The sequence below is a fragment of the Symphalangus syndactylus genome, chromosome Y, assembly GCF_028878055.3.
Source record: "Symphalangus syndactylus isolate Jambi chromosome Y, NHGRI_mSymSyn1-v2.1_pri, whole genome shotgun sequence".
In the NCBI taxonomy this organism is placed as follows: domain Eukaryota; kingdom Metazoa; phylum Chordata; class Mammalia; order Primates; family Hylobatidae; genus Symphalangus; species Symphalangus syndactylus.
In genome coordinates, this window is record NC_072448.2 from 20,006,208 (window position 1) to 20,022,306 (window position 16,099).

At 44.3% G+C, this 16,099-nt stretch overlaps 1 pseudogene; it reads left to right on the forward strand.

The window, feature by feature from the left end:
- The first annotated feature begins 6,610 nt into the window (after nucleotides 1–6,610).
- On the forward strand, nucleotides 6,611–9,172 carry LOC129476756 (testis-specific Y-encoded protein 3-like; annotated as a pseudogene).
- The last annotated feature ends 6,927 nt before the right edge of the window (nucleotides 9,173–16,099 follow it).

Below are 16,099 nucleotides of genomic sequence, written 5' to 3' on the forward strand. Positions count from 1 at the left end.
GAAGAAACATTAATTATAGCAAAAAGTGGCAGCCCAAGAAGGAATTATTGGCCTCCTGTCTCAAGAAAGACTGTGGTCAAGGCCTAGGGACTACTTGTGAAAAGAGTTTCATAGCCGACTCTATCCCAGTTGATCTGGATTCCATAGGACTGTGTCTTCACAGTAAGGGTGAGACTGAACTAAATCCATTCCTATTTCCAAGCTCAAGGAACTTTGATCAAAGTCATCTTGGAACTGATCAGAACAAGGAGGCTAACAGAAAAAAATTGTGACCCTGAGAAATCACGGTCAGAGGTTGGCTATCACACAGACTGTCAAGCCAGTTCCAGATTGCATGGGTATTAGAGAAAATCTCAAAATATAAATCTTCGTGTGGGTTTTCGCAGAGTCGCAGGATCTGGCAGAAGCAAATTTCAGTCTAACCCTCAAAGAATCTACATAAACCTTTTTACATTTGGGATTTCATCATTTGTTTCACGAATGAGAATGGACTTCAGTTTTCATATGTTTTTAGACACTCAGTTTATATATTGTTGGCATCAAACTTCTCCTTGCCTCACAGAATAAGTTTAGGACTTTCCCTTTTCTACTTCATAGAATTCTTCATATATATTGAAATGATCTGCCTGGGGAAAACTATGAGCCTAGTGTTTTATCTCTGGGAACAATGCTTTATTTTCTTGAACATTTATGAGACTATTCAGATTAAATATGTCTTCTCGTATGAGTTTTATTAAGCTATAGATACAGCTTAGTATAAACATAAATAGTGATACTCTAAGCTATATATATATCTATTTATATAGGCAGATTATAAAAATCTATTTGATCTGTTTTCATATTTGTAGGATAAAGTGTTAATCATAATTCCTTATTAGCTTCTTAATCTATACTGAATCTATGTTTATGTATCTTTTACATTCTCAGTTTTATTTGTCCTTTCTCCCTTTTTTTTTAAACTTGCCTGAGGTTTCCACCATTTATTATATTTCTCCCACAACCAAAGGTTAGCTTTGTGTGTTTCACTCATTTTCTCTACATTATTATCCCCTCACTGTAGTGTCTGAGATTCGATTGTGTTGTTTCTTTTCTAATTCTTTATTTAAATATTTAATACAAATATTTTATTAAATAAAGATAGTTATTGAAATATCTTTAATTTAATATCTTATTTAAATTCTATATTAAATATCTAAGTACATTAATTTTCAAGTTGTTGTAGAAACATTTGTCTATAAACACCTATTGTAATGTCACTTTTCCTGCTACTCACAAATTTAATCTGTAATATTTGCAGTATCATGAAGTTCTAAGTACATTTAAATTCCTATTGTGTTAATCCATGGATTGCTGAGAAATAGTGGTTATAATTTCGTTGCTTAACTTCCACTTAATTTTATTTTAGCTCGTGTTAACTCAGTTGAAAAGTCTTTTCTGATTTTTTAAATCCCATATCAAGACTTTTCTTCACATCAATTGTTCTATAAATGCTCCCAGCTTGAAGAACACTCTCTTGTAGGCTGCTTCCCTGCAACAGTCTTGACTGGTTGCCCTCTGGACCTGATTCAGTTGTCTCATCCTGGGACTTCCATTCACTACCCTTCTAAGAATTTATCTTGTTCTTTTCTTGTGTGTCATACTGTCTGCATTTCACATGTTTATGTTTCTTTGTTTACTTCTTTCTTTCGGTAGGAACAAAATCTCTACTAGTTTCTTGAGAAAATGTTCACAGGGAGACAATATTTTAGAGTTGTCCTTATGTCTGAACGATGTGTGTGTTCTCCTTGCACATTTAACTTTAGTCTATTTGGAAATAAAACTTACGTCAGAAATCAGTTTCTTTTAGAATTTTCAAATCACACCTCCAAAATCCATTGCCTTCCGCTTTATAGTGGTGGCGTTGAAATTTTTTTATTTTTTTTTAATTTGACATGGAGTTTCACTCCTGTTGCCCAGGATGGAGTGCAATGGCACGATCTCCTCTCATTGCAACCTCCGCCTCCTGGGTTCAAGCGACTCTCCTGCCTCAGCGTCCCGAATAGGTGGAATTACAGGCAGGCACCACCATGACTGGATCATTTTGTATTTTATTGGAGATGGGATTTCTCCATGATGGTCAGGATGGTCTCAAATTCCTGACGTCAGGTGGTCGGCTTGCCCTGGCCTCCCAGAGTGCCCCTTGGCCTCCCAAATTACGCCTTGGCCTCCCAAAGTGCTGGGATTACAGGCATGAGCCACCATGCCTGGCCAGTGTTTATAATTTCAAATCATCTGATTCTTTATCCTTTGTACCTGACCTGTTTTTACCTCTCTGGAGACTTACACAATTTTCTCTTTGTTCTCACTCTTCTCAAATTTTACATTGATATGTCTTGACATGAGTCTATTGTCATCTATTTTCATGCTATTTTGCTAGGTTTGCACCTTTTAAACCTTTTAATCTATAAATAAGCATCTATTAATCTATAAATAAGCATCTTTAAGTACTGAGACTTTTTAATTATTTTGCCAACAATTTATTCCCCTTTGTTTTACTTATTTATTTTATTTCTAGAATTCATATAATTAAAATAACTGGTGGACTTTATCTTGGAGAAGTAGAGAGCACCACACTGATTCTGTTTGTCTCAAACTGTCATAGATCAAGCTTGTCACGTTTTATTATGGAGAAATGATGTATTTCTTGGTATTCACATTATAACCTGAAGAAGGGCAATGACTGCCAAAAATTGAAATGTATGGGTAATAGTCAGAAGATGCAAGCACTGTATTCTCCGGAATTTTCGCATATGAAAACCTTTAAATTCCAGACAAGTTGATTTAAGCTTCAACATTCCCCCAGCTGAAATGAATCCATTTGTGTTATGTTCTGTGATCAGAGGTGAATAAGACATTGTTTCTGCCTTCAGTGATAGCTCAGTCTAAAGGGAGACCAGTAGAAATGATGTAAAAAGACAGATAACGCAGTTCGTGCACGGTGGCTCGCCAGCACTTTGGGAAGGCAAGGTGGGAGGCTCAGGAGATTGAGGCCACCCTGACTGACAAGGTAAAACCCTGTCTCCACAAAACATAAGCCGGCCATGGTGGCAGACACCTGTAGTTCCAACTACTTGGGAGGCTGAGGCAGGACATTTGCTTGAACCTGTGAGGCTGGGGTCGCAGTGAAGCCAGATCAGGCCACTGCACTCCAGCCTAGGCAACACAGCGAGCCTCTGTTTCAAAAAACAAACAAAACAAAAGATCGCTAAAGTGCTATAAAAACTGAGAAAACGGACAGAATATGTGTGACAGATAACTTGTATGGGGCAGTTGGAAATGAGGTCTCAGTGTACGCTTTTAACTGTTTCACATTTGATTATAAAGAGAAGCAGACAAATCTTATTACTTATGGGGTCACAGACACTTTATAAAGGTGATGAAATTTATGATGATTTTTTCAAGAAAAATTTATATAACGTACATATATATTTTGCTTACTAACTCAGAATGTGCGTCATCAAGAGCTCTTGATAGAGGAGAATGAGTAGTAATATTTTAAGCAGAGAAGAGGAGAAGGGGAGTCCAAACAGAGAAAACGGGGCCTGTCCAAGAGCCTGGAGACACAAAACCTTGTATATTATTGGAATCAAGGTGAATATAACATAATTCAGGGTGACCGGAGCATAGCTGGGAGATGAACCAGTCGTGGCGCGGTGGCTCACGCCTGTAATCCTACACTTTGGGAGGCACAGGCGGGCAGATCACCTGAAGTCAGAATTTCCAGACCAGCCTTGCTAAAATGGCAAAACCCCGTCTCTACCGAAAATACAAACATTACCCAGGTGTGCTGTGGGGGTGCCTGTAGTCGTAGCTACTCAGGAGGCTGAGGCTGGAGAATCAGTTCAACTTGAAGAGAAGAGGTTGCAGTGAGCTGAGATCCCACCATGCAACTCCAACCTGGAAGAGAGATTGAAACTCCATCACAAAAATAAATAAAGAAAAAATAAATAAATAAATAAATAAATAAATAAATAAATAATAAGAAAGAAAAAACAGGCTGGGCTCAGTAGCTCACGCCTATAATCCCAGCACTTTTGGAGGCCAAAGTGGGCAGATCACTAGGAGTTGGGAATTCGAGACCAGACTGAGCAACAGAGAGAACACCATCTCTATTAAAAAAAAGAAAAAAAATTACCAAATAAGTTAGGCACCATGGCGGGGGCCTGTAATCCCAGCTACTTGGAAGGCTGAGGCAGCAGGAGAACCGCTTGGACCCGGGAGGTGGAGTTTGCGGTGAGCCGAGATCGCACCATGGCATTCCAGCCTGGGCAACAAGAGCGAAACTCCACTTCAAAAACGAGCAAAACAAAAATGAAAATAGAAGATAAGTATATATCCAGGGATAAAGTGTGAAGAATCTCCAATGTCAGTCATGTACTTTGTTTACTCAGAGACAACACCAGGATTGATTAAAATAATGCACATCATGTCAACTCTTTTCTACATGTTAGCAAATGTAACTGGAACAGCTAGTACCCATGGAATACTATGTCACATTCTGACTGTAGGCTTTCACTGGCATTCCCTGCAGGTGTTGATTGTGGAGTGCTCAAACCTCAAGCTTATAGCTTCACGAAGGAAAAATTACGTTAGAATGAAACAAAAAGCCCCTCAACCACTACATCAATTGTTTTATTCCTGAATAACTTACAGCAGAATGGCAATCGTCAATGAGCAGACGTGCTTCTCCATCACAGATCCAACTTAGATTCACCTGGGGAGTTTACAAAAACCAGACCGCATGTGATAGAAAGAAAGTGTATCTGGGGAGCTGGTGCCTGCCTTGAGGTGGTGGGCAGCCACATGCACCACGAACCCGTCTTCAGTTCCTTGCGTTTCTGGGCTGAGCCTGTCGGAAACAGGCATCGACAGCAGGGGTGGTTTAATGGCTGTCAATGGCATACAGCTTCTCCGTCCTCCAGGGACGTTCCCAGGGAAACGCGTCCTTCGACTATGTGCTGTGCAGGAAGGGATCTTGGCGCCACGATTCTCCCTTGTGAGTGCTGCGCTTGGCTCCCCTTCCCTACCACGTGGTCCCAGGACTGCTACAAGCAAGCTGCTCTCACAGATGCAGGAATGTGGCCTGGGCTCCCACCCTGTCCCCCATCGCCTGCCTCCTGCCTGACCATATGCGCCTCCCACTTGGCTCCTCCCCCTACCCAGCCCTTCTGCCCTGCTGAAGCCGGATGACTATCCTCTGCTGCCAGCCATCCTGAATTGGCAGCTCCAAGGATATGGCTCTGGCCCAGAAGGCGGAGATGCCCTGTGGCCTGGGGCATTCACGGAGCCCAGCTGCGAGTGAAGGACCTCCAGCGAGTCCATTGACGGCCCGGGTGTGCTGGGTCCAGGGCTAGGCTGTGCCCGCTGGCCCTCCTTCTGCCACCCTGCGTTGGTCTCCTACGCAACCACCACCTCCAACTCAGCCATTATGTCTTCCACCGTCAGCACCGCCTCCTCTTCCAAGGCCGCCTCCCTGCTCTGTACCCCGGCCGTCCTCTCCAGCAGAGCCTCCAGCCTGAACACAGTGCCCTCTGCGCTGCTCCCACAGACACCGGCCTGCGCGGCCCAGCCCATGCCCCGCACCGCTAGGCTCTGGGGGCCGGCTCCCCAACAGACCCACTCCCTGAAAGCCCCACGGACGTCGCCCTGCTGGAACCTAGTCCCTCACCTACGCGGAACCAGGTTTCCTGAGGAGCCCCTCTGGGCCCGCAGATCCCGCACTGGCCATAGGTCTCGGGTCCCCAGCAGGCTCAACTGCGAACAGGAACTCAGGAGCCAGAGGCCCAGGCCCTGGGCCTGCAGAGCCCCACCAGCAGTCACCGCAGCCGCTGGGTGTGCAAGGCAGTGCACAACAGCGTGCGTGCAGGCCCTCAATGGCCAACCCTGGCGGCTGGCCTCAAGTGTGCCCAGGGCATAGGACAAGAGGCCCTTTGGAATGCTCGTTGGAGTACGGCATACTCAGGGAGGAAGCATGGTACTCGGAGCCTGTATTGGCCTCGCCCTGCGAGAGTGCGAGCTGAGGTTCTGGCCGCTAGAGCAGATCATTTCCACCTCAGCACAAGCAGGCGACTTTCCTCCAACGTCCCCGCCCCTACTCGCTTTCCCCAGACCACCCCTGCCACCCTCGCCCCAGCAACCAGAGAGAGTTCTCTGGATCTGCAGTATTACTTCCTTAGCATCTACCTGGCCTGCCTAACGAAGACAGATGTTGCATGTGTTCACGACACATCGACGTGTTCATGGCTTGCCACACTCTGGATGTCAGGGCACAGGGCTGCCATGCCCACACTTCCAAAGGCCACGCAGCACGCCTGTGCCCGGACGCCGAGCTACCTACCCGGCACAAGCTCCACGGGCTTCCCGGAGGAGGCTTGGGGAGGCGAGGCGGCGGGGGGGAAGGGTATGGGCGGAGCGGGGCTGGAGATGCAGTCCCGCCAGTGGCTGTGCCGCCCAGGGAGACACCCACCGCCCTCCCATTGATTGGCCACGATGGCAGGAAGGCGGTCACATCGGGGCGGCTCCCTGCGCCCTTCGCGCGCAGTCCCTTAGGGGGCGCCTGGAAGCCCCGCGCATGCGTCCTGAGGGCCCGCTGACCCACGGGTGCAATAAAGCCCGTGGCAGGGTTCCTGTGGCTTGGGTCCGGCAGCACAGGCCTCGGTCAGTGGGAGTGCGGAGGAGGGCACCGTCTTCAGGATGGAGGCTCTACAGGAGGGGGCGGCCGGGGTGGAGAGTGAGCAGGCGGCTTTGGGGGAGGAGGCGGTGCTGGTGTTGGACGACATCATGGCGGAGGTGGAGGTGGTGGCCCAGGAGGAGGGCCTCGTGGAGCGGCAGGAGGAGGCCCAGCGGGCACAGCCTGGCGCTGGGCCCATGACCCCAGCGTCTGCACTGGAGGAGCTGCTGGCCGTTCAGGTGGAGCTGGAGCCGGTTAATGCCCAAGCCGGGAAGGCCTTTTCTCGGCAGAGGGAAAAGATGCAGCGGAGGCGCAAGCCCCACCTCGACCGCAGAGGCGCTATCATCCAGAGCGTCCCTGGCTTCTGGGCCAATGTTGTATCCTTCTCAGTGTTTCTTCTGCCTTTCCGGTGGAGAGGTGCTCTCGGGGAGGTGTCAGTAACTTATGGGCAGCTCGGCGTCGATGTGACTATTTGGGAAACAGAGGTGAGTTGCCCCGAACAAATGTGGCTGTGGAAAGCCGGAGCAGGCTTGGGTACTCTTTTCCTGCATGCGGCAGAGAAACCCTTGGTGATGCCGAGCAGCAGACGTTTGGGGCATCTTTTTGAAGAGCAGAAGCGAGTTCAGACCAGAATAGGTTTTTGTGTGAATCAAGCTACTTTGAAGGGAGTGTGATTGCTCCCCCTTGCTAGTCTGCTCTAGGACTGGGCGTCTTCGGCTATAAGCAGATTCTGCCACTCCTCAGACACCAGCAACTCTGCACATCACGCCTCCCCACGTCAGTGCAGTCAGCCTCAGAATTATACCTGCTCTGCGAACCCAAGAGGCCTTAGTTTAGGGGGAGGGGGAGGCGAAAGGAGGTCATACGTGGATGCAGATCTGAGAAATCCCGTACCCCAGCCTCTGGGTGCTCTTAGGCCTTCTTCCCTGTTGCTCGTAGCTTTTCCTTCCATGGCATGTAAAGGCTCTTTGACCTAAATCAGATTGCAAACCACCCCCAGATGTCAGCCCTGATCACTGAGCAAGATGAAGACATGCTGAGCTACATGATCAACTTGGAGGTGAGGCCAGGAAGACTGAGGTTAGAGGGTTTAGCGGGGGAGGGTAAGGGAAATAATTCATTCCTGTAAGCAACAGTGGGCACCTCACCCAAAAAGGTATTTAAGCTTTCTGCACCTTGTCCTGACAGGTGGAAGAAGTGAAGCATCCCGTTCATCTCTGCAAGATCATGTTGTTCTTTCAGAGTAACCCCTATTTCCAGAATAAAGTGATTACCAAGGAATATCTCGTGAACATCACAGGTGCCAGGTGGCTCCCAGGATGGGTAGTGTAAGGAAGATGTGGGTGGATCATTGCCACGGTGATCCAGCCCCCTTCCCACAAAACCTCCTGTCTCTGTAGAATACAGGGCTTCTCATTCCACTCCAGTTCAGTGGTATCCGGATTATGAAGTTGAGGCCTATCGCCGCAGACACCACGACAGCAGCCTTAACTTCTTCAACTGGTTTTCTGACCACAACTTCGCAGGGTCTAATAGGATTGCTGAGGTGGGTCCTCACTGGGAAACATCAGGAATGACCCTGGTGTGTTCCCAGCTGCTTGGGTCACCAGTCTGAGCCCTGATGAGGCCTTTCCCGATTGATTCCCCTGACAGATCCTATGTAAGGACGTGTGGCGCAATCCCCTGCGATACTACCAGAGGATGAAGCCACCTGAAGAGGGAACAGAGATTTCAGGTGAGCCGTTCAGTTGGAACTGGAGCTGTTTGATGCCCAGGAGAAGGGGTGGACACACCTGCCTATTCAGGGAGCCTGGGCGCTCATTTCAGAAATGTAGACGTTGAGGCTCCTTTCCTACATGTAGAAATTCCTTGAGAGGAAGACAGAGAGCGACAGAATCCAGGACATTCACGGCATTGGGCTGCAAAAGGCACATTTAGAGACTGCACTGCAAAGCAGGTTATAGCTGTGGAGTCTTAAGCCCAGGGGAGCGTAGTCCATTTCCAGAATCACTGAGAAGTAAAGCTGAAAATCATTCACTTCAATATGTGGCCCTTGATTCCATGGCTATCAACCCCACCAGCACTCATCCAACAAACCCCATAAGATTGGGCTCCCTCAATGTGCCTCGTGGTCATCCTTGCCCCAGACCACAAAGGACTCTTTAGATTGATGGAATTCCTTAAGCTATTGCCCCATGAGATTTCTGTGTGCTTTTAGTGTACAATGCATCTTGTTAGCCGACTCCCCTCACAGAGAATACTGGGAAAGGGAAAGGTATTGCAGAGAACAATTGGTAACACATGGTAGGAGGAAGTTTAAGCGATCACAAATAGGGAAGGGATATCCTTTTCTCAGCGGGCCCTACAATTGAAACATTTCAAAGTATGGCTCAGAGAAGTGCATTTTGACATGCATTTGTGTTTCTCTAGGGGACTCCCAGATGCTGAGTTGAATATGATGGAGCATCGGACTTTACCTAAAACAGCAGAACTCCTGAAAACTTACTACTGTATGCAGGATGTCAGTAATCACGGTCTTATGCACGGGAACTAAAGGAAAAACAGATCCAGTCACAAAAAATCAGACAGGCAGGGGGGTAAACTTGGATTGTATGGAGTGAAAAATAAACATTCTCAAGGATGTGTGACTCTGTGTTTGTGTGTGTGTGTGTGTGTGTGTGTGTTTGTGTGTGTGTGTGTGTTTTTCCCCTGGATTCAGGTGTCATAAGGAATTGATCAATCAGTATGCTTTATTTTCTTCATGGAAATGACCAGTGTGTGTTGGAGCTTGGCCTCTAAATTTGTAGAGTGAATGGGTGTGGAATGTGTTGGGATTCTTTCTACAGGACATAGTTCGGGAGGTAAAAGCAAAAGACAGCTTGGTTGGAGGCTTGCTTCGTCCTGTAGAAGCAGAGGTAATTCAAGGAAAGGGGTTAATGGGCACTAAGGTTTCCAGGGCCCGGTTTGCTGGGATCTCCAAAATCCTTCATTTTGGGTATCATCATACAGAATAGATAAGCAGAGGATGATGGAAATCTTAAAGTTCACTTTCGTGTTGAACCGACATGTTCTTTTAAAGGTGAACGCATAATCCTTTTCTGGGACAATGAGCCTCTCAGGACTTCTCACGCCTCATGGTGAAAAGAAATGGGCATGTAAGGTGTATGGATGGACTGTGGGAAAGGTGACGGAGGTATGTGGGAAGGCATTCAGGATATGCTTTTTGGCATAGATGACTAAGGGAAAAGAGAATCTTGCAGAAGTGAGGGGAAAGGGGTTGGATTTGCGGAATATAAGATTGCTGGAGAATCCACGCATGGACTGTCTTGTCACTTGATGACCGAGGATATTGACATTCTTGTTGATGTTTACATCTTTATTTGGGTTAAGCTTTCCTCCCAGATTGTGTGTTAGGTGAGGATCCAATAGTGTATGTCGCTAACAACATTACGAGTGCATTTTGTGCTCTTGCAAACTCTAGTGAGGCTCTATTCTCCCCAGTGTTTGGCACTGCAGATTGTTTCTGTAGCCCACGGCCCCTTAATTTTCTGTGGCCTTTGCAGCACACTTTGCCTAAGGTTAATAATGTAAAGTAATATAGTTTTAGAGTATATGTTTCAAGCCTCACACAGGAGGACAAAACATACTGTTTTCATTCACGAGTGGGTGCCTGCTTCCCAGGAAGACCCACTGGTGTGTGTATCTGTGCACAAGACGAGGGGTCGCCTCTGTCACGGATGGGGGAGTAGGATTTCGGTGTCGGGGGCAGAACTTTCTTCCCTGTTGCCAGATAAAACAGTTCCAACGTAAGCATCCATGTTGGCCACACACTAGTAGAGTGCTAACATTCCTGTCCCTTATGGACTGTGGTCAGCACGGCTTCTGTGAGAAGAGCTGTGTTGTTTCAGGGAAGAGGGTTCGACAGTCAAAGTTCATGAATCTCTTGTGCTGCCTTCAATACGCATTCCACACCTCCTGCTCGGTATCAGCAGTGGAGCTTTGAAAATCTATACGCCGGTTTTGCCCCTGCTCCTATGGGGACAGCTGAAGCTCTGGAGCGGGAGTCCTGTCTTTCTCTGACTACTGTCCCCATGACCTACAAACAGGAGGAACAGGTTTTCTCAGCAAATTATTCTGAAAACAGTGGGAAACCTTTGGCCCCCTCAAGCTGCCCTCTACCTTACTGTGTGCCGGTCAAATGCACTGTGGTCCAGTACAGTATCCCTATAGTGGGAATGGGGCAACAGATTGCTGTGTGCACTCAGGGTAACTCCAGAGGCGGAACGTGGGAGGCAGAGGTTGTCGTGAGCCCAGATGGTGCCACTGCTCTCCAGCCTGGGCTACACAGTGAGAGTACCTTGTGAGAAACAAAGGTGAAGAGAGGAAAAAAAAATTAGAAAAATAACACCCACTGCAAAATTTGCCGCAGAAAAGATCCCAAATTTCTCCAACTTGTAATTCTATCCTGGACGCCAAGGTTATTTGGGCCCACTGTCCTGTCCTGTATTAGTTCATTTTCACGGTGCTGATAAAGACATACCTCAAACTGGGAGGAAAAGGAGCTTTAATTGGACTTACAGTTCCACCTGGCTGGGGAGGCCGCAGAATTATGGTGTAGGAATAAAGACACTTCTTACATGGCAATGCTAAGAGAGAATAAGGAAGAACCAAAAGTGGAAACCCCTGATTAATCCATCAGATCTCCTGAGACTTTTTCACTATCACAAGAGCAGCATGAGAAAGACCAGCCCCCATGATTCAATTACCACCCCCCCCGGGTCCCACCGGCAACACGTGGGATGAATTCTGGGAGAAACAGTTGAAGTTGAGGGTTGAATGGAGGCACACCAATCCATGTCACTTCCCAAACAATTAAAAATTCCAAATTGAAGAAACACTAATTATCGCAAAAAGTGTTGGCCCAAGAAGGAACTATTAGCCTCATGTCTCAAGAAAGACTGTAGTCAAGGCCTAGGGACTACTTATGAAAAGAGTTTCATAGCCGACTCTATCCCAATTGATCTGGATTCCATAGGACTGTGTCTTCACAGTAAGGGTGAGACTGAACTAAACCCATTCCTATTTCCAAGCTCAAGGAATTTTGTCAAAGTCATCTTGGAACTGATCAGAACAAGGAGGCTAACAGAAAAAATTTGTGACCCTGAGAAGTCATTGTCACAGGTTGGCTATCACACAGACTGTCAAGCCAGTTCCATATTGCATGGGTATTAGAGAAGATCTCAAAACATAAATCTATGTGTGGGTTTTCGCAGAGTCGCAGGATCTGGCAGAAGCAAATTTCATTCTAACCCTCAAAGAATCCACATAAACCTTTTCACATTTGGGATTTTATCATTTGTTTCACGAATGAGAATGGACTATAGTTTTCATATGTTTTTATACACTCAGTTTATATATTGTTGACATCAAACTTCTCCTTTCCTCACAGAATAAGTTTAGGATTATCCCTTTTTTACTTGATAGAATTCTTCATATATATTGAAATGCTCTGCCTGGGGAAAACTCTGAGCCTAGTGTTTTATCTCTGGGAACAATGCTTTATTTCCTTGAACATCTATGAGACTATTCAGATTAAATATGTCTTCTTGTATGAGTTTTACTAATCTATAGATACAGCTTAGTATATACATAAATAGTGACATTCTAAGCTATATATATATGTCTATTTATATAGGCAGATTATAAAAATCTATTTGATCTGTTTTCATATTTGTAGGATAAAGTGTTAATCATAATTCCTTATTAGCTTCTTAATCTATACTGAATCTATGTTTATGTATCTTTTACATTCTCAGTTTTATTTGTCCTTTCTCCCTTTTTTTCTAAACTTGCCTGAGGTTTCCACCATTTATTATATTTCTCCCACAACCAAAGGTTAGCTTTGTGTGTTTCACTCATTTTCTCTACATTATTATCCCCTCACTGTAGTGTCTGAGATTCGATTGTGTTGTTTCTTTTCTAATTCTTTATTTAAATATTTAATACAAATATTTTATTAAATAAAGATATTTATTGAAATATCTTTAATTTACTATCTTATTTAAATTCTATATTAAATATCTAAGTACATTAATTTTCAAGTTGTCGTAGAAACATTTGTCTATAAACACCTATTGTAATGTCATTTTTCCTGCTACTCACAAATTTAATCTGTAATATTTGCAGTATCATGAAGTTCTAAGTACATTTAAATTCCTATTGTGTTAATCCATGGATTGCTGAGAAATAGTGGTTATAATTTCGTTGCTTAACTTCCACTTAATTTTATTTTAGCTCGTGTTAACTCAGTTGAAAAGTCTTTTCTGATTTTTTAAATCCCATATCAAGACTTTTCTTCACATCAATTGTTCTATAAATGCTCCCAGCTTGAAGAACACTCTCTTGTAGGCTGCTTCCCTGCAACAGTCTTGACTGGTTGCCCTCTGGACCTGATTCAGTTGTCTCATCCTGGGACTTCCATTCACTACCCTTCTAAGAATTTATCTTGTTCTTTTCTTGTGTGTCATACTGTCTGCATTTCACATGTTTATGTTTCTTTGTTTACTTCTTTCTTTCGGTAGGAACAAAATCTCTACTAGTTTCTTGAGAAAATGTTCACAGGGAGACAATATTTTAGAGTTGTCATTATGTCTGAGAAATGTATGTGTTCTCGTTGCACATTTAATCTTAGTCTATTTGGAAATAAAAACTTATGTCAGAAATCAGTTTCTTTTAGAATTTTCAAATCACACCTACAAAATCCATTGCTTTGTGCTTTACAGTGGTGGCGTTGAAATTTTTTTTTTTTTAATTTGACATGGAGTTTCGCTCCTGTTGCCCAGGATGGAGTGCAATGGCACGATCTCCTCTCATTGCAACCTCCGCCTCCTGGGTTCAAGCGACTCTCCTGCCTCAGCCTCCCGAGTAGGTGGAATTACAGGCAGGCACCACCATGACTGGATCATTTTGTATTTTATTAGAGATGGGATTTCTCCATGTTGGTCAGGATGGTCTCAAATTCCTGATGTCAGGTGGTTGGCCTGCCTTGGCCACCCAAAGTGGCCCTTGGCCTCCCAAATTACTCCTTGGTCTCCCAAAGTCCTGGGATTACCACCCTCACCAGTTTCAAAGGCCTATCCTCCCAACTTTTCAGAGAGCCCACAGCATTTACAATAAACATATCTCTCTGCACAACAGATAATAGCTGCTTCAACTGTTCTCTGTCAGCCTGAATGTTGATTAAGACCTCAGTAATCACACTCCACTCTGCACAAATCTAAAATCATAAATGCAGATTAATTTATTAGAACAGAAGGAAAGAATTGAAAGAAAAGGCTGTCTTGCTCATTTGGATATTTGTATTTTTAAGCTGTTCAAACATCATAGTATTTTCTCAGCACTCTTAAAGAGACAGTTAAATATTGTATCTTATAAGATATTTAAAAAGATGACTTATGTCGTAACAGGTGCACTCTAAACACGAGAAATATCACTGGCTCATGGAGACCTCTGATCTGCAGGCATATGATTGATGAAGGCTTTCTAATTCCAACAGCATGGGTCTGCCACAAAGTTTATTTTACTCCAAGGCCCACTTTATTGAATTCACTGCCTGTCCTAATTCTATAGATTTCTGATTAGCTGACTTCAAAACTGATGTTTGTAGAAGGAAATTGTTTTCTGACATGCTAACATTTTAAAGCTAATCCTTTTTTTTAAATAAGCAATTGAGTTTGCAGCATTCTCCTCCTGAGATGTTTTATTAGTGTTTGTACTTTAATCTGGTACGTGTCTTTTGGCATCACTCCAACGGCTGGTCCAATTATAAAAATAGAATCAATTAGATTCACTGTGATGTCTGATATAAGCATTCCAAGCTTAGCTTTTAAAACAAAATGGTAGACTTGGCTCTTTCCTGAGTCCTGCAAAGAAAATGTGTTTCTTCTGTAGGGCTTTCTTTACTGTATATTTTTGAGATTTTGTTCCCACTCTTCACATGTCCAAATCCACAATCTCCTAAACAGCTTTTATTGAGAACCACAACCTCATCTCCGCCTTTTTCAAAGCAGTTAAGTCCATCTAGCTGGACGGCCCAAATACAGTTTATTTTCCTCTTTAAAATCTCTCTCCAGTGCTTTCTACAGTACTGCCAATTAAGAGGGCCTTAATAAATCTTCCTTAAATGACAGTGAACAGGCAACCTACAAAATGAGAGAAAATTTTCGCAACCTACTCATCTGACAAAGGGCTAATATCCAGAATCTACAATGAACTCAAAACAAATTTACAAGAAAAAAACAAACAACCCCATCAAAAAGTGGGTGAAGGACATGAACAGACACTTCTCAAAAGAAGACATTTACGCAGCAAAAAAACACATGAAAAAATGCTCATCATCACTGGCCATCAGAGAAATGCAAATCAACACCACAATGAGATACCATCTCACACCAGTTAGAATGGCGATCATTAAAAGTCAGGAAACAACAGATGCTGGAGAGGATGTGGAGAAATAGGAACACTTTTACAGTGTTGGTGGGACTGTAAACTGGTTCAACCATTGTGGAAGTCAGGGTGGCATTTCCTCAGGTATCTAGAACTAGAAATACCATTTGACCCAGCCATCCCATTACTGGGTATATACCCAAAGGACTACAAGTCATGCTGCTATAAAGACACATGCACATGTATGTTTATTTTGGCACTATTCACAACAGCAAAGACTTGGAACCAACCCAAATGTCCAACAACGATAGACTGGATTAAGAAAATGTGGCACATATACACCATGGAATACTATGCAGCCGTAAAAAATGATGAGTTCATGTCCTTTGTAGGGACATGGATGAAGCTGGAAACCACCATTCTCAGCAAACTATCGCAAGGACAAAAAACCAAACACCACATGTTCTCACTCCTAGGTGGGAATTGAACAATGGGAAAAGATGGACACAGAAAAGGGAACATCACACACTGGGGCCTGTTGTGGGGTGGGGGGAGGGGGGAGGGATAGCATTAGGAGATATACCTAATGCTAAATGACCAGTTAATGGGTGCAGCACACCAACATGGCACATACATACATATGTAACAAACCTGCACATTGTGCACATGTACCCTAAAACTTAAAGTATAATAATAATAAAATAAAAACTACAGGTTGAATGAGTTTGTCCTCTCTTCTCTTTTCTCTGACTTGCAGTAAGATAAATTTCATTTTTCCAATACTAAACCTGGTCAGTGATGTAAAATTTATCTGGTTCTTTCCCCTCATGCCTTCTTTAAGACCTTGATTCATCATGTACTTCTTCTTAGTCTGTCTTTGGTCTTCCTTTCTTCATTGGCCACTGAGTGGCTTCTTAATAACACAAATATCTCAATGCTGTTAAA